The sequence below is a fragment of the Plectrocnemia conspersa genome, unplaced genomic scaffold, assembly GCF_051122295.1.
Source record: "Plectrocnemia conspersa isolate PC_06_02 unplaced genomic scaffold, ASM5112229v1 ptg000009l, whole genome shotgun sequence".
NCBI lineage: Eukaryota > Metazoa > Arthropoda > Insecta > Trichoptera > Polycentropodidae > Plectrocnemia > Plectrocnemia conspersa.
This window is the reverse complement of record NW_028277173.1, coordinates 1434480-1452430: the sequence shown is the minus strand read 5'-3', so window position 1 is coordinate 1452430 and position 17951 is coordinate 1434480. Positions and strand designations below refer to the sequence as shown.

Here is a 17951-nt window from a genome sequence, read left to right as displayed (position 1 = left end):
TTCTAAAGCACGATTTTGCTCCTAACCGAATAACTATTTGTACAAACTTCATAATGTATTCACTGTTGATTTTAGTTTTAAGTGCTCTTTTAAATGAAAATATTTACAAATACGTTCCAATGTGAACACAAACTTACGTCGATTGCCTCATACAATTAAAAATAAAAAAATAATAAAAATGCCCTCACATATGCCATTTAATATTGTCGGAACTATTTGTAATCGTTGCGATTAAATCAGTTGTAAAAACTTTGTAAAAGCAATTAATTTGTATCCCTTAAATATTATAAGAAAAAAAAATATATTGTCGTCGTCAACACACGATATTGCATATCAGAGTCACCGTACTTTAAACGGTATATATCAACAGTTTCAAAGCACATGCAAAAATACCGTAAACTTGCAAATAAATACGAACATGTTATAAAAAATTATAAAAACCGCAAAATGAATTATTGAGCACAGGTTTATACACACATAATATTAATATCAAGCAAAATAATTTATCTTAATTAAAAAATCAAGTGTTTAAAAAATTGAAACGATTTAAAGATGTAAAATTAAATCTGCTGCAAGAAAAACCTTAATTTTCCATGCTTCAAAAAATATCATTACAATATATTAGTTTGGAAAAACCCTAAATTAAACATCAGCACCAATCATTCAGACAAATCACAGCTGCACAATATTATATCATAAATATGAGTAATTTCTAAAATTTCGGCAATTAAAATGTTTTATTATATTATTTTTTCTATTGCTTTTTAGACTATGGTTGTTAAAAACAACAAAAATATAAAAAAAAACAGATTTCGCAAAACATGAAAGGGCACAATTTAGCTAAATAAAATGCAGTGATACATTGAAGTAAAAAACGACTACCTGCGCTGTTAAAATATCAAATTAAAAAACTAACCATTTACAAAATATTTAGAATTTGCTGTTTTTTAACTAAAAAATTAAAAATTTATATACTATAAATATGAACATATACTTCACGAATAGTTAAAGAAATATTTATACAGCTATAGATATATTCGGTATTTAATTATCTGCATATTCATATAGAAATCTGTAATGATTCATTTTTACTGATTGTTTTAATTTACAATAACAAAATATCTGGTTCTGCCCCGAAGCAACAGCATAGAGTCTATGCTTTCAGTCTATGTCATAGACTGAAAGAAAACACTGGCATAAAAAAATGTTATTTTCAGACACTTTAATCAGAACTTAGCACATAACTAAAACTAGAAACAATGTGAGATTAACTGAACTTGCAATAAGCGGAGCCACGCCTAATAAACCGAGACGATTCTTTAAGCCCCAATAAACAGCAACTTGATCATTTGATTAGGTAAAACCAAATTTCCAAGAGTTCAACTTAATCTTTGATACGATTTATAGACTACATATCGCATTACATACTACAACAATAATTTATGGTAAAAAACGTATTATTAAACAGATATTTATGACGCATCTTTACTTCACAAGAATCCCATTACCATCTTTGCGAATTAACACTATACAGATCGCGCAGCTACATGGTTAAACTTTACCAGATTACTGCAACTATTCCAACTTCAAAGATATTTGAAAATGGCATTTTTCTTAAAAAATAATGAATAATGGATTATGCCATGGACTAATAATGCTTGACGAAAATGAAGCACAGTAACTGTTGGTGAATCATGGCACACATGCTGTGTCATCGGCATGTATTGTGTTAAAAGAATATTTATTTTTATTTTAAAAGTGTTTGATTTTAATTATATTTGCAGCCAAAAAGACCACTTCGTATATAGACCACTTCGTTAGAAATATAAATAATTTCTAAAATTTCAGCTATTACACTTGAACATTATATAGTTGCAGATTTGTAAAAAAATTACGCTATAGTTAATTCTATATGCAGAAAAATGTTTTAGAAACTTTTAAGTGATCTTATAATGTCAAGTGAGCTGTCACTACCATCATGAATAAAACTATGACAATTGTAAAACACGTGAGTTCAGTCAGACACTAAATTTTTAGAAAGATAGTCATTGTAGAAATATTTAATCGGGTTTTTGCCTTCAAATTATAAAATGAACAACATTATAAAAAACCTTTGAAAAATCTGTAGTGTATCCAATAAAATTAAAAGAATAATAATTTCAGTAAAAACTGCTCACAATTGATCAAATAAAAATAATCAATAAAAAGCTACACTTGACCAATAGTAAGAGCATTGGCATCTGGTATGTTTTTAAAGCATCCACCATGTAGTCAAGACCATACACCTTAAAACTCAATTGCTTAGGGCTTTTCAATAATATCTTAATATTGTATATTTACTAGATTTTATTTTTTACAAATCCCAGGAACCTTTTTATGTAATGTTACATACATATAGTTTGAGTAACGAAAACAACATAAACACATATATTTTTTTATATTTAAATATATTATTTAATCATAAAAAAAACTTTATACACAAAGATGCTTTGTCTAATACTCCGTAGAAAACAATATAAAACATAAATCGTCTCAGAATCGAAATATGTACTCGGTTTCAAACTCAACAAATAACAATGAGAAAAGCTTCAAAGACCCACTCAAAGTTATTTCGTGGAATTTGTACAAAATTTATAATTCTATAACGTTCTATATATAAATATACAACATAGCTTAAAAAACGAAATTTAAGCCACAGTTTTAATAAATCATTAGCTGTATTTATATAATAATTTAAAAAATATTAATTTATTAATACAGTAAAATACTTTTTATTTTCATATGATATATCATAATTACAGTGCATTTATACCAAGACAAACTTTCGCCTTAAATACATTATACATATTTTCCGTAAAGCAGAAGCAAATTTTAAACTCTTGAATAAAAGCACAACTTCATCTACTTTTAATTAAGAATACTGATATCGCATTTCATAGCGCATTGTGCATTTTGAAAGGTACTTTTATACATACTTTTTCTTGATATATAAACTGCTTTAAAATAATGAAAGTAATTATTCGCATTGCGGAAGCATGCAAGGTCTAATCAATAAATAAGTATTACAAATAAAAATATTTTTTTATAATCTCCAGATTGTAATATTTTATACCAGCAACTTGAAGAATTCGTTTCCAAGTACACTTGTTGACGCAACTCAAGAGAATCGTATCCCAGCATACCTTTTAACAAGATTGTAAAAAATAAAAAAATATAATATTTATATTCCCTCAAGTGAGTCAGTTTTATTATTTGGCAAATAGACTAGATAATTATGCTTATGTGTAATATAAACTTGGCATTTATACAAAGCACACAGTGCCATTGAGCTCCACAATTATCGTATGGCAAGATAAACCACAACACCTTTAAAAATAAAAGCACAGATTGGATCCCCTTTGTACTCCAGAACGAGCGAAATACTCATCGGAGCGCAGCTCTTTAATATTAGCTAAGAGTAGGCCGACTCAACCTCAGCCGCTGCTTCTCTCTTTGCCTCCCATGGTCCAACTCGACGATCGGAATTCCGAGTTCAATCGGAATTAAAAACGCATACGGACTCCCCTACAGATAATATAATTAATTACTGCACAAAAATAAACACATGAAGGGCAAGAAATATTTCTTTTGAGAATAATTTCAATATAATATTGTGTTTAACTTTAGGGATGAGCTACGTCGCTCTTTTTGACACTGTTAGTGCACACACTTTCACTTCCACCTACATGTACTTAGCTAAAAAACCTTTTTGACAACTTTACATGAACAATTCGACACGATTGAAATTCCAGTCGCGAAAAAACGGCAAGTGTTGGTTGAATTCCAACGGCACGTTTCGCTATGGAGAGATTCGTTGAACACGCGCGCGTGTTTAAAGAATCCTCTTTTTTTTGTCGGTCGGCCCATGATGATAAAAGTGTTAGACGTGTTATGATAATGGCTTTTTTATGAGAGTGACTTGGAGAAAGACATACGCACTGTGTTTTATGTGCGATATATGTATGTACGTACATCCACGTTAGAGAAAACTGTACGAGGTGTACGTAGGTACATATGTGTCTTGAAATGGAGAAATATTTTGGACTTCGGCCATATTGGAATGCCGAAGGGTTTATGACTATATGAAAATATGAGAAGATGGAATGGAGAAGGGCTTTTGGGGATTTACCTGTGAAAAACGAACCAATTCCACAGTGTGCCTCGTGCGACTGCATTATGAATACACGATGAAAAATTATTTGATTCAGATGTAGTTTTATAAAAATTATATTTATAGTATATTATTATTTATTTATTTATTCTGATAACTCTGAATTAAAAAAAACAATAAAGAATGGCAATGAAAATATATTGCTTTAAAAATATTTCTATTCATATAAAAGTTTTGACGTTTTTATGACGTTAACATATTTTTTTCTTTGAAGTGATAAATAACATTTGTTATTAAACACATTGTAAACACAACGCTTTCGTTTTTACTGTCTGTGAAGTTTTGGCATTGCCATCAAACAGTAAAGAGCCGCTATAATTGTTTTTAATGTCTGCTAATAAAGTACATTTAGTTAATAACCCATATTAATAAAACCGCGATTGTGGAAACCAAAAACATTTGCGTTATGCACGAAAAATGAACCACTAAAGATAAACCAAATCCAGACTTTTTCAATTTTGATCAACTACGGCTTTGAAGCTTGGTGATGACAAGTTTTACTAATATAAGTTAAAATACCAGATAAGAGTCAACCAATTAACAATATCTAAAATATCTCGTGGAAATGTTTTTGCGGTATGACGCTAAGACTCCTCATCAGTTGTATGTAGCCAATCTAATTGACCGTATTTTAAAACGTGTTGTTTAAGTGCAAAACAAAAGCACGAATCTGCAAAAAATGGGTTGTTTATAAAAACATAACATGAAAAACACTTTGCGATATACATGAAAAATAAAATGTGCCAACCGTGCATAATGTATCTTCCCTAAAGGGATCCCGAGTAAGCAGAACGCAGCTCCCGTTTACTCCCCATTTCCCCTTAAGTTCGTCTTTCATCTCCAACATAGATAGTGATGCTGAGAGACCACTATCTAACTCTAACCGTGAGTTCGGTTATTATTGCATAAACAAAAGCGCACAGCAAAAATTCTGATCTTAAATTATCAATATACACATATGTATGTATATGTATATTTAAAAATACGTCAATATATGATACATATTTAAAAAAATGTCTGTGTATATAACATATTGTCATATGACTTTAATGTAAAAATATCATGTTTTAAAAATATTTTAAACATTTCCTATAATTATCTAATTTTTTATGTAAGAATAGAGAAAAAAAATCAACCAGTTGGAATTAACCTCCTCAAACATGAATTTTTATTAAATACATTAAAGGTGCATAAAAACTATTTTATTTTATTTTTTTCGTAGAAAATATTTTACTGATATATTTTAAGGGGCATGATTTTTTTTAAATAATATTGTGTACACTGCGATATAAATATAAAATGGCTTCAAAGACAAGCAACAAATTATTATACATTGCAATGTACACTGGATCTAAGGAGGTTAAAAGTAAAATATACTTAACAATCAAACAGTTTGAATTTTCGTGTTTGCAATTTTTATTTGCGCATCAACATAAGCCGTCGATCGTGACGGCTTAGGTCAAGAACGGAGGTGGAGCAATTCATTGACGCACTGCTAACTATGCAAAGCCTAATGGGTGTTACAGCTACGGGTCGCTAATGGGCTGGTGGGTGAGGGCCTGCGCTTGACCATAAGAAGTAAGTGGAAACATCTGGAGTACCTTTATCAGTGATTCAAGTAATTTGTAAAGAGAAAAACGAGTTTTAATGACCTTTTGCATTTTATAATTAAATTAATATTTTTTGCTAAATAATTATATAAAGCGATCTTTTATACTACAAAATTGTAATATACACAAAATAAAACCGATTTATAAATAAATAATCAAAGTCGTACTTAATATATAACAATCTAGGTTAAGAATTATCACAATAAAAAACTATATACATGTAAATCAAATTCATGTAAAATATGTTAGTTTATGTTAACATATATTTCAGAAAATTGAATCAGTAAGACAGGAAAAAATCTTGTTTTATTTTTTGTATCAAAAATTTACACGCTTTTAATTATAATGTATATTATATATATATTTGCGTTAACACAGTCAGTTCAAGAGCAATCGATTTCATCATTATTCATAATTGGAAAAAAGTTGGCAAGTTTGGATTTACGACCCTATTATTAGCTCTAAATCATTACTCATCTTTATATTTTAATAAAATTTATAAAATTTATAATCATTACTATATTTTTTATATTTATCAATCAATCGAAGTAATGATAAGTATATGGAACGTGTGCATTAGAGCTAGTAGTAGAAGCGTAAACCAAAACTTGCCATCTCTTTCTTAATTATGAATAACGATTAAATGGATAGCTCTCGAACTGACTGTGTTAACGCAAATAGTTATTGGATATGTGGCTTCACAATTTTGTTTTTAAAAAGCTCGGTAACGTGCGTAATACATGGCGTCGCGACTCAAAATTTGTAATTATTTATTTACTTTTTATTATTACTTTTTCAGGTAATCCCATTTTTATACCTGTAATATATGTCAAAGAAGAAGTGTCGTTTTATAGAAAAATATACCAAAATTGGACATTGATGAAAAATAATATAATAATAATGATTTTTATATAAACATATTCTTTTATCTTAATGTTTCATTATTGTAATTTTATACATACACACTAATTGTACTTTCTGAAAAAATATATTTCCTTGACAATATTAATGATTATTCGAAGAAAAGTTGTAATTTTTTTGGACGTACAACATTTTATTATATAGGGGAGGGGGATTTTTCTTTTTGCGACACGTACCGTTTTGATTCTTGAGAAATATGATTACCATACATATAGCATAATCTATGTAAATACTAATGACAATATATCTACACTTCTAAGTACGGTCATAAAGGGTCAAGACATCTGAAGTAACAACAAAACACAAAAAGTATATACAAAAATAAAATTTTATAAATATAATTCTGATCGATCATCACAGATTATGTTTACTTAGATTTTTATAATCTCACGGATGACAATTGTCATGATTAATTAAAATCGAGCTAGGTGGAACATATCTGGTATTGAAAATTCTTTAATAATGCTCGTAGAGATTATATTAATTGTGTTAAAAAATTAAAAATTAAAAATAATAAAATCAAATAAAAATATAACAAATAATAAATTCTAAAGCTAGGGTTGTTTTGAATCTGCTTTAGTTAAAACAGCATTTCTGTTAAAATGTATTACCTAGCGGCCACTCTTTCTTAGTTGATCCCATCGAAAGAGGTGAAAAACATAATTTTTCATGAAGGTATAAATTGCGGAACGCGGGTACCCAGAGATTTTTTAAAACTTCTACTGACATATAAACTTAAAGATTCACTGACGAGTTTTAGGTATCAGAACTTGAAGAGCTCCTTTACTTAAACCCACTAAATTTGTGCGAACTTTGACTAAGAGAAGACCGATCCAACTCTAGACCATCAAGGATCGCTGAATCAGCCGCTTCTCTCTTTGCGCCTCCTGATCCAGCTCGACATCCAGAATCCAACAAAAAAAACATAGAAAATTGTACGTTAAACTACGATATAAAAATTGCACAAAAATTAAATAACATTTTATGTTGTAAAAACAAAAATGACACAAAGATCAAAACATTTTTTTACATTGATAAGATGTTGTATACTTTTTGATTAAAACCTTAATAAATCACTCTAATTCTGCAATTATACATCAAACAAAAATTATATACTACTCGAACATTTTCATTACCATTATCATTTCAAAATAACGTCAATTCGTCACATTTGAGAGAGTAAATGAACGCTTTGAGTTCCATTTTTACCCCGAGTTCACAATGAAGAAAGAAACCATCAATATAAGTAATTCGTTAAGAAGTCTTTGTGCTCACTTTTTCCTCACATCCGTGTCCTTTTGAAAATCCTCCCTCAAATATGCAATGGAGGCTCATTAACCTACCCTCGGGGTTCGCCGTAAATTTTTTTTTCGCCCGCAGCAGCAAGACCTTATCGATTTATGCGCCCGTTTACAATTATACCAAAAATATATAATTGTTATCTAACTTATTAACATCACAAAATGTGTAAAAATATTCTGTTCATCAGATAAACTTCTGTAGTAACGAAGTGTTAGTGAAACGGATAGCACAGCGCCAATAAAAGGCTTATTAAAAGACATGACAACGTTAAATTAACCGAGTCTAAAATTTCAGCCGACACGCGTTAATTAATTCCAGTTTACTCGCGTCGTTTCGGGTTGTATAATTATATTTATATCGTGTGTATAACCTGTAATATCTCCGGTATCTGTCAGTATGCCGGTTCGGTTTTCATCTATCGAACGCGTGAAATTGCAAAATTAACGAAAACGCGAATACAGAATCCGATCTCACGAAGAGAATATTTTATTAAAATAGCAATTTTTCAAATAAAATTTTCGTCTAGAAACAACTATTATTTTTCATATAGTGCAATATTTATCCTTAAAACAATAATATAGCGTTTAATTTGTTCAATGTTTTTGAACATATGTACGATACTTATGTAACAATGTTTGGACCAAATCTGTTGGAATATAATTCGTTATATTATCAACATAGCATATATTTAATGAAGCATTTTTAAAGTTGCTAAGGAGCGGTGTTGACAACCCTTCAACGCTCGTTGACTTTCGACCCTAGAGAGTCACAATCGCGACCCATATTCTTGCCCTTTGCAGCAAGGAAGTCAGCGCTTGAGAACGCTCTTGTTATACGAGCCATTTACCTTCTTAACGAGCTATGAAAAGCCGAAAAAAATATGTGAAATGCTGAGCACTATAACTCTTTCTCACATTTTTTAAAATGATTATTGCTTGTATAAAAAAATTGTCGAACCTCGGTTGCTCAGATAATTTAACTCGGTTATTTTCGAGTTATTTAAGCAATCGTAGACAGTTTGTAACCTATGGTGGCCGATTATCAAAGGAATATTTTACCCCTTCGGGGGTTCCTCAAGGATCCAATCTGAGACCTCTGCTTTTTGTGTTATTTATTAATGACATAAATACAGCAATTAAAAATTCAAGTTTTCTTCTGTACGCAGATGATTTAAAATTATATAAATGCATTCGATCTGTTGCGGACTCCTTCTCTCTACAAAGTGATTTAGACTCTCTGTGGAGATGGGCTTCCGTTAACCGTCTGCCCTTTAGTGTCGGAAAGTGCCATACTGTGTCATTTTCTCGATCCCGTTCGCCATCAGCTTATTTCTACCATCTCGGTGGTAACATTTTGACTAGAGAAACTTCCATTAAAGATCTCGGAATCACTTTCGAGAGCAAATGGAGGTTCTCTCTACACATACACGACGTCTGTGATAAATCTTCCAAGATGCTCGGCTTTGTTATGAGGAATGCCTTTCACTTTGACGATCCGTCAGTTATTCGCATCCTCTATGACACCTTAGTTCGTAGCATTCTTGAATCGGGATCTATAATTTGGAATCCCCGAATAGCCAAATATTCCCTTTTAGTGGAAAAAATTCAAAAAAGGTATTTAAGATACCTTTACAAAAGGACATTTGGTTATTATCCGTACTTATATCCCAGCGCCTTTCTTTTAGGGGCGTTGGGATATGATTCGCTGAATTCTCGCAGAAAGCTGTATGTCGCTAAGCATTTTTTCAAACTACTAAAAGGTGCTGTCGACAATCCAGCTATTCTCGAGGAATTCCAGTTTTGGGTTCCGGAACATTTTCGAGAATCACGATCGAGACCTCTTTTGATGGCAGTTAGGGCTAGGACATCCGCACTTGCCGACTCGCCTATAGCTGTGGCCATACGGCTCCTTAATACGCTTGCATTACATATTGACCTGTTTAATGTTGGCTACAAGGAGCTGATCCAGTTTGTCTCATTTAATTTTGATATTTTATAATTTTTTGTTATGTTTATTATTTTTAAGTATTGTTCTATTTATGTATACATACGTTTTTTTTTTTGTTTTATAAATTTAAAATTTGTTTTCGACCATCGTGGCGCATTGGGGTAACCTGTTAGGCCACGATGGTCTTAATTTAATCTAAAAAAATAAAAATAAAATAATGGCCATCATATTAAAAAAAACTGTCAAGTCATAATGATCAGATTTGTAATAAAAAATAAAAATAAATTTTATGTTGCCTGTTTCATTTAGGATGATTGTTATTATGTTTTTGCGTTAATTGCGTCAGAAAAAAAGATCAGCGTCATATCGCTAGCTTCTCAAATTTACTTACTGACAAATGTATTTGTTTTTTTTGCTTTATATTTTAAATTAATCTATAATAAATATTAAAAATCAATCCTGAAACTTCTCATGCTATAAAATGGATTTTTTATTCACTGAAGTATACAAGCACAATAATCGTACATTATCTAAATTATAATTTATTACAATAAAAACTACAGCTATTTTCTCCTAAACCTCTAACATATATTAAATTAATGTAAAATGTAAACCTATGTTAATACATTCAATGTATATTGGTGTAATTAATCATTTTCATGAAAAGCTAACAGTTTACGGTATCTCGTTTCTTCGATAAAAAATGACCTATTCCATATCGGGTTGCACCGAAGAATAACAACGCAAGATAATGAGGAATAGCTACTTTGAACAGATATTTACAAAACAAAATGTATACGCATACCTAAATTAGGAATACATATATAACATTATAATACTAATTAAAATAAATTACTAATTAATTTACGAGGAGATTAAATTATGGAGCTAATGAGAATTATAATGTATATTTTTTTATAATCGGTTTTCATTTAGCTACATATTCGAGGTCCAAAAGCGAAATTAATTTCATCGCCCCTCCTCTCGGTCGAACAAAATGTTTTGACCCTTTGAAGTGGAAAATGAATGGTCTTTGCTTTATTAGACGGGACCGATTGTACTGGTACTTTCGTTTAAGCGACGCCGCTGATTAATGAATGAGTGAAGGCTTAAAAAATGTATTCCAAAAAAGAAAAAAATACGCAAGACAAAGGGAAAGTTCAAAGGCGATTCAATTAAAAAACCTGTATGTATTATACATCCATATGTATATTTTTTGTTCGTTTAATTTGTTATCACGTCACGATTATTTTCTTTCGATTATGTGGAAAATGTAATGCGCTAGGGAAAATATCTCAACTCAATCAAAATGAAAGCTCCGACATATAATCTGCTGAGTGGCGGAAAATTTGTGTGCTATAATATTCTTCGAGTAAATTATTATTGTGATGATGCATACTTTAGTATTTTAATAAAGACAATGAATTGGAATTAATTATTTCATTGTGGATTATAAATCACTTAAATTTAAGCAAAATGTGAACAATGAATACTAGCAAGATACTTCAGACGCAATGAGAGGCTCTAACAAATTAAATAATAATTTAAATATATATATATTTATTGTGGTTTTTATCGAACCGAGTAAAAAACCATGTCAATATAGACGTACACAGCGATATTTTGATTCCTACCAACGTACGTGGTGGGGATACGACTGACCTGCACAGCCCGCACGAAATATGAAAATCATTACTAATCAAGTATAAATTCCAGTGACATTTGATATCATAAATAAAATAATATAATATTTTTTATAATGTCCGATAAGAAGAATAAATGTTTATCTTACCTTATGCCGTAACCCAAATCGAATCTAATTATCTGACACCTAATTGATTTGCACATTTCCCGATCGAATCGACAGTCTTAATTGATTTTGGCAAGACACGTTCAAAATTTGCGGATAATTGAAGCCTACACCTCTCGAAGGCGATAAATCAATATTTGATGCTGCGACAAATTCGATTAGTCCGCGGCTTAACCGGCAACCACATTCTCCTCATGACCACATTTGTATACACAATTTTCCTATAGAAACTATTAGGTAATAATATATATATATATATATTAAGCGCTACAACGTTAAAATTTTATAGTACAATATGGATAGCTGAAAAATGTCATTTGAATAGTTGCACTCTAGGTAGCTTAGTATTATATTTATTTATAATTCTAGCGTATTTTTTATTCAATCTATTTTTTATTTACACATTGCCGTGTCTGATATTATAAATCTTAATAGAAGGGTTGTACAATTTCTTAGTAAAAAGCGACAATCAAACTCGTCTATTGGCAAACAATAACAGAAATTATCGTTTCAAAACATTTTCTGTAACCTTATAGGTAATCCAAATATATATATATATATATATATATATATATATATATATATATATATATATATATATATATATATATATATATATATATATATATATATATATATATATATATATATATATATATATATATATATATATATATATATATATATATATATATATATATATATATATATATATATATATATATATATATATATATATATATATATATATATATATATATATATATATATATATATATATATATATATATATATATATATATATATATATATATATATATATATATATATATATATATATATATATATATATATATATATATATATATATATATATATATATATATATATATATATATATATATAATTTAATATTTATGATTTCAATCAATCATCACATATTAAAATCGAGTTTGAACGTATTCAACTAAAAATTACTTTAACCACAACGTAATATTTATCTATTATTTCTGAAGAACCACCTTCTGATTTATGTATATAAACATATAATACTAACTTGCTAAGTTATTACCGCCAGGATTACGTCTTTAGCAAAAGTATTTATTGTTCGATTTTATTTATAGACTTTGTACATATAAAAATAAAATACAAAGGATCTTATATTAGCGCCACCGCGTGACGTCAATACCCAACTGCTCATATTCCAGCTTGCATTATACACCCTCCAGGGACAACAGCTTCGTTAATAATATAGAACCGATCGATTCAATACCATAAACATTCGCAAGGTCTCGAAGCACATTTTTAATCTAGCCGATAATAAAAAAACTACATTGTATCACGGCAAAAGAACGAAAAGTTCAACCCTCGAACGCCAGCCACCATTCGATATCGGTCTTAATCATCAAAATAGTGTGATACAAAACACACACGAAAAGCCGAAAATTTCCTAATTAAATTAGCAACTTTTGGCTGGACAAAGCTCAGATAGTCACTCACTTTGAGGCACTTCACTTAAATAAATACACACTCCAAGTGTTAATTGTTACGTTAGTTTTTGGCGAATTAGCCCCAATAAGTTTAAGGACGTGTTTCGAATGGAAATACTATAGTTGTACACAATCTTTAAATATGTAAACTCGATAAAAATTACGTGAGAATGGTTCAGATTTAAAAATCAGTTAGAAATGCATTAAAGATTAAAAGATAATTTTCTATTCCAAATATATAATATTAGACATAGAACTAGAACAATACTGAAACACAGCAACATATAAATTAAAATAGCTAACCAGATATCTACGGTTTTAAATCGAGACGTAAACTTTGTGACTTCAAATATTGTTTACCAGCACGTCAAACATACAAAAAGTAAACAGCTGCAAAAAATATTTTGACCATATTATATTTATATAGCTAGAAAAATATGTTCATAAACATTGCCATCGGTGATCATTTATTACTTTAAATATGAAAAAATATTAATAAATAATTCTATGACTCTAAAAAGCCCATATTTTATTTTAATAATATTGACTGGTATATGTTGCTTATGCTTATTATTATTATTAAACATAAAAACTTTCAATGCCGAACATTATTTGAAATGTTCTGTCGCAAATCTGTTTAATTATTTGCGTGATATAGATCTGTTTATTTATTACAACAAAAACAGGAACGTATTACCCTACTAATAACATCTTAGACATATCATTATGTTAGTGTAATTCTGTTGTAATGGAAACATTGTTTCTAGGATCTGTGATCAGATCATTTCCATGTGTTTTTTACACTATAAAATAACATTCATGTTATGCCTAAAATAGTTTTTAATAACGAGAGTGCTGACTGAAAATACTTGAACAATCGATATTAAAAATCGCTCCAATAACGTTTAATATTTTATTAGTAAATATAATAAACGTGAAAATACAATTTAAAGTAATAAAAAGAGTATATAATTTCAAAATCAATTCTTAAATGTAAAATCAAAATCATATTGACAATTCTAAATGAAATAATAGCTAAATTGCTTAAAAATTAACACTAAAGAAATACATATCGGAAAAAAGCTGAAATGCTAGCTAGTGCCTTTTTATTTTGAGCTTAAAGATTTATAAATCAGTGACGGATAATCTTGGAATTCTTAGTTTTGTGAAAAATTAAATAATAAAAAATCCCTTTGGATAGATTAGAGAACATCTTGTTATTAAATAATAATTATATAGTAAAAAACACATTGTTTAAAAAAATATTTTTTCAATGACTTTCACTAATAAATTAGAATATTCAAAACCTGCTTAATTAAGTATTTCTCCACTAGCTGGAGAGCAGTAAAAATGTATTTAAAAGCTTTGGATTAACAACCAATTATTTACTAAGTAAAATATTTTGTTAAAAACCTCTTTGTAGTAAAATTGCAAAAAAAAATATTTCACGAAATGCATTAAGCGACTCGTCATCTGAACATGAAAAACAGTACAGGGTTAAGTCGACGGCTTAACCTACAAATCATTTCAATATTACCTACTGATTATTTTATACATAATAAGCTTAAATGTGAAAGGTTAAAACTATGTTGTTTGGCTACTAAATAATGAACTCTTGATACCGCGTAAATTCAAGTAAGTAATTTTCTCAAGCCGTTCTTTTTCATTTTTTATACTAATGACATTTAAAAAAATACTGATGACACAACCATTTTAATTAGCTGTAACGGTCTTGAACTAATTTTAATTAAATTACAATTTTTTTTAAAAACCTAAATAATTATTGTAATGAATAAAAAAATAAGATAAAGCCAAAGAAAATAAATTTTATAATTTAAAAGTAAAGTACGCTCAGGATAAGGATTCCGGTTTGTTATTGTGTGCGTGAACTGTGTGGCTCAAAACAATTTCGCTCAGAATATTTATTTTTTTTATTTTAAAAGAAAATATATGTTTATTTAACATACATACATCTGAGCTAAGTTGGAAATTTTAACGGACAATTAAAAATATATTATACAATCGAAGAAACCAGACATTGATGTCATTAATTAAATATTTGCAAAATTCAAAATCTTTCACTAGTCAAAAGAATAATGAAGTTTTTAGCTATTCTTCAAAAGCAAAAAGATATAAATTGGGAAAGAAATTATTCGCAGATTGTTTAATAGCTCGACGACTCTATTAAATCATTAGAATCCATTGAATAAATTAAAAAATTATCATTATCGCAACGATAAAAATAATAAAGTTTTTTTAAGCCTTACAGAGAATAGTGTAAAAAACCCAACAACGTACGGATTAATGGAAAAATAATTAAAATATTTTATACCACGGGTAAGAGAACGAATAACTTAAGTGTATATTTGAAGCCTTGATATCAATTAAACCAATATCAACACAAAATTTTAAATAAATCACTAGAGAAGATCGAACTTCTGTGCCACACTGCACTTTAATGACGAATACAGCGTTGACGAATCAGCGACTGTCCTTAAAAGAGAAAGCGAGACAACGAAGTACACGCTACATTGCTTCTCCCTCTCATATACATGTACACGCACACAATAACAAACCGGCATCCTTATCCCGAGCGTACTCTAAACAAATAAACTGCATTAAATAGAAGACAAGCATGAAATACCTGCAATAAAGATTGTCAAATACACATAGAAAAAAAAACTTGAATATGAACTGCTGATTTCACTACCATGAATTGTGTGGTAAATACATACATCTGGTTGTAAGCGATAAAATTAATATTTACCACATCTTTTTATAATTGATTTTTAATATTATCAGTTAAAAAACATTGCCATTATATTACTAAAAAATAATATAGCAATATTACGTGAGATCATATTAAAACATTCGGTGACTACAACAAGATCAAACTTAAGTTAAGCATAGGTATAAAAGGACTAAGAATATCTTGGAAATTTATTTTACAGTAGTACATAATGTGAAGATTGTATTTATAATAAAACTAATTAATAAGATAAAAGCGTTTGCTAAATCTAATCCTCTCACATTTTACTTATTTTATAAATATTTCGCCACATTAAAAATATATAAAGATAAACATCCGAACTTTTTACCAGCTAAAAATAAAAGCTGCTTCATCATCGCATTGTAAGATGAAACGCTGATATTATCATTGTATTATAATAACACAAGAAAAAATAGAACACGTATTTTGTTACAAAGTGCAGTTAAGACGATATCTAATTTCTGTTTATCTCTAAAATAAATATAACAAAATCAAGAATATAATGAATGTGACTTACTAGTGTAAGCAATTTAGCACAATATACCAAAAATAGGCATGATTCTCTAAAAACATGTATTATTCAGATAGTCAAGAGGCGCAAAACTTTATCAAGTTGCATTAAAGTCCGCTTTTCGGAATAAAACTTGATTCAATAACAATCGATTTTCCACGCGAGGGAATGCAAATACGTATCTAAAATTGAATATTTTAACAAGTCGTAAAATACAGAAATCTTTGCATAGGATTTTTGCACGTGTATGCGTACGCTCGGTTTTGATATACATATATATATATATAATAAATACGCTGCCATCTTAGAAAAGGTCGTAAACCTCGAGTTTCAATAAATATTCATGGTAAAGCCTGAATTTGTGGGGTTCTGAATCGTTAAAGTGTTATTAAAAGTCTGCACTATATTATAACGCCCTTTGACGTGTATTGTATTATATTTTTTCATCGGTCGTTACAAGACGTTTTACATGGCTTTTGAGGAATCGCGTTGTTTATGCATGAAATTGTTTATGTTAATGTCGTTTTATGAGCTTTTTTGCGTAAAAAATGTATCCAACCTCAAAGGGCGGAAATGTGTGTTTTTATTGCTATAACCTAAATGTATACATACATATACCTTCGTTGTATTATTTTATTCAAAATTTTATTGCGAAAGCAACTCCATGAATTCACAAGATTTTGTTTAAGAAATTTACTAAACTGTATTATTGTAATAAATGTATTCATAAAGGTAATTTAAACAGCAAATAAAATTAGATAAAATAAGAACAAACGTGTTGTTTCTAGAACTCTATAAAAAATACTGCTTACCTTTTTAACGATTAAAATAAAGCAATTTATTAAAATATGTACATAGCTTAGTTCAACGAGAACCTTTTATACTATATAATGTTATTTTAGGTTTAGATAAATATAAAATTAGCATAGCTTAATTCAATATGGGAAATAAGTAATTTAAATTATGCCAGTGAATGATCGCTATATAAAGCTTTGTATTTCCCTGTTCATGTGAAGCATATACTACATTATTTTAATGGCTTTAATATTAATTTATGATTTATAATTAAAATGATAGCGCATTAAAAATATTTTTTGAAACACAATCGCAAACGACTTAAAAAGCACGCTAGCACAATTCAAAAATATAATGGCTTTCAAAATTGGTGTGACTGTTGCAGACAGTTAAATGAAAGAATATTAGATAAAAAATTAATGTAAAGTAAGTGTTTTTATTGACTGTGAGATAATAACAATTTTGATTTGTGATTTTTTTGTATTAATAAACGTACAATATGGTTCAAAAAGTTTCGTTTTTGTGATTTTACTCTTAAAAATTATTTGAAAACAGTGACAGATTTGACGCTACTATTTGCAATTA

General features: G+C 28.9%; 1 protein-coding gene across 20 annotated transcripts in view; it reads right to left on the bottom strand.

Moving 5' to 3' along the window:
* LOC148231492 (potassium voltage-gated channel subfamily KQT member 1-like) overlaps window positions 1-17951 on the bottom strand; it is a 337496-nt gene that overhangs the window by 219862 nt on the left and 99683 nt on the right. The gene's annotated exons all lie outside the window — the stretch shown is intronic.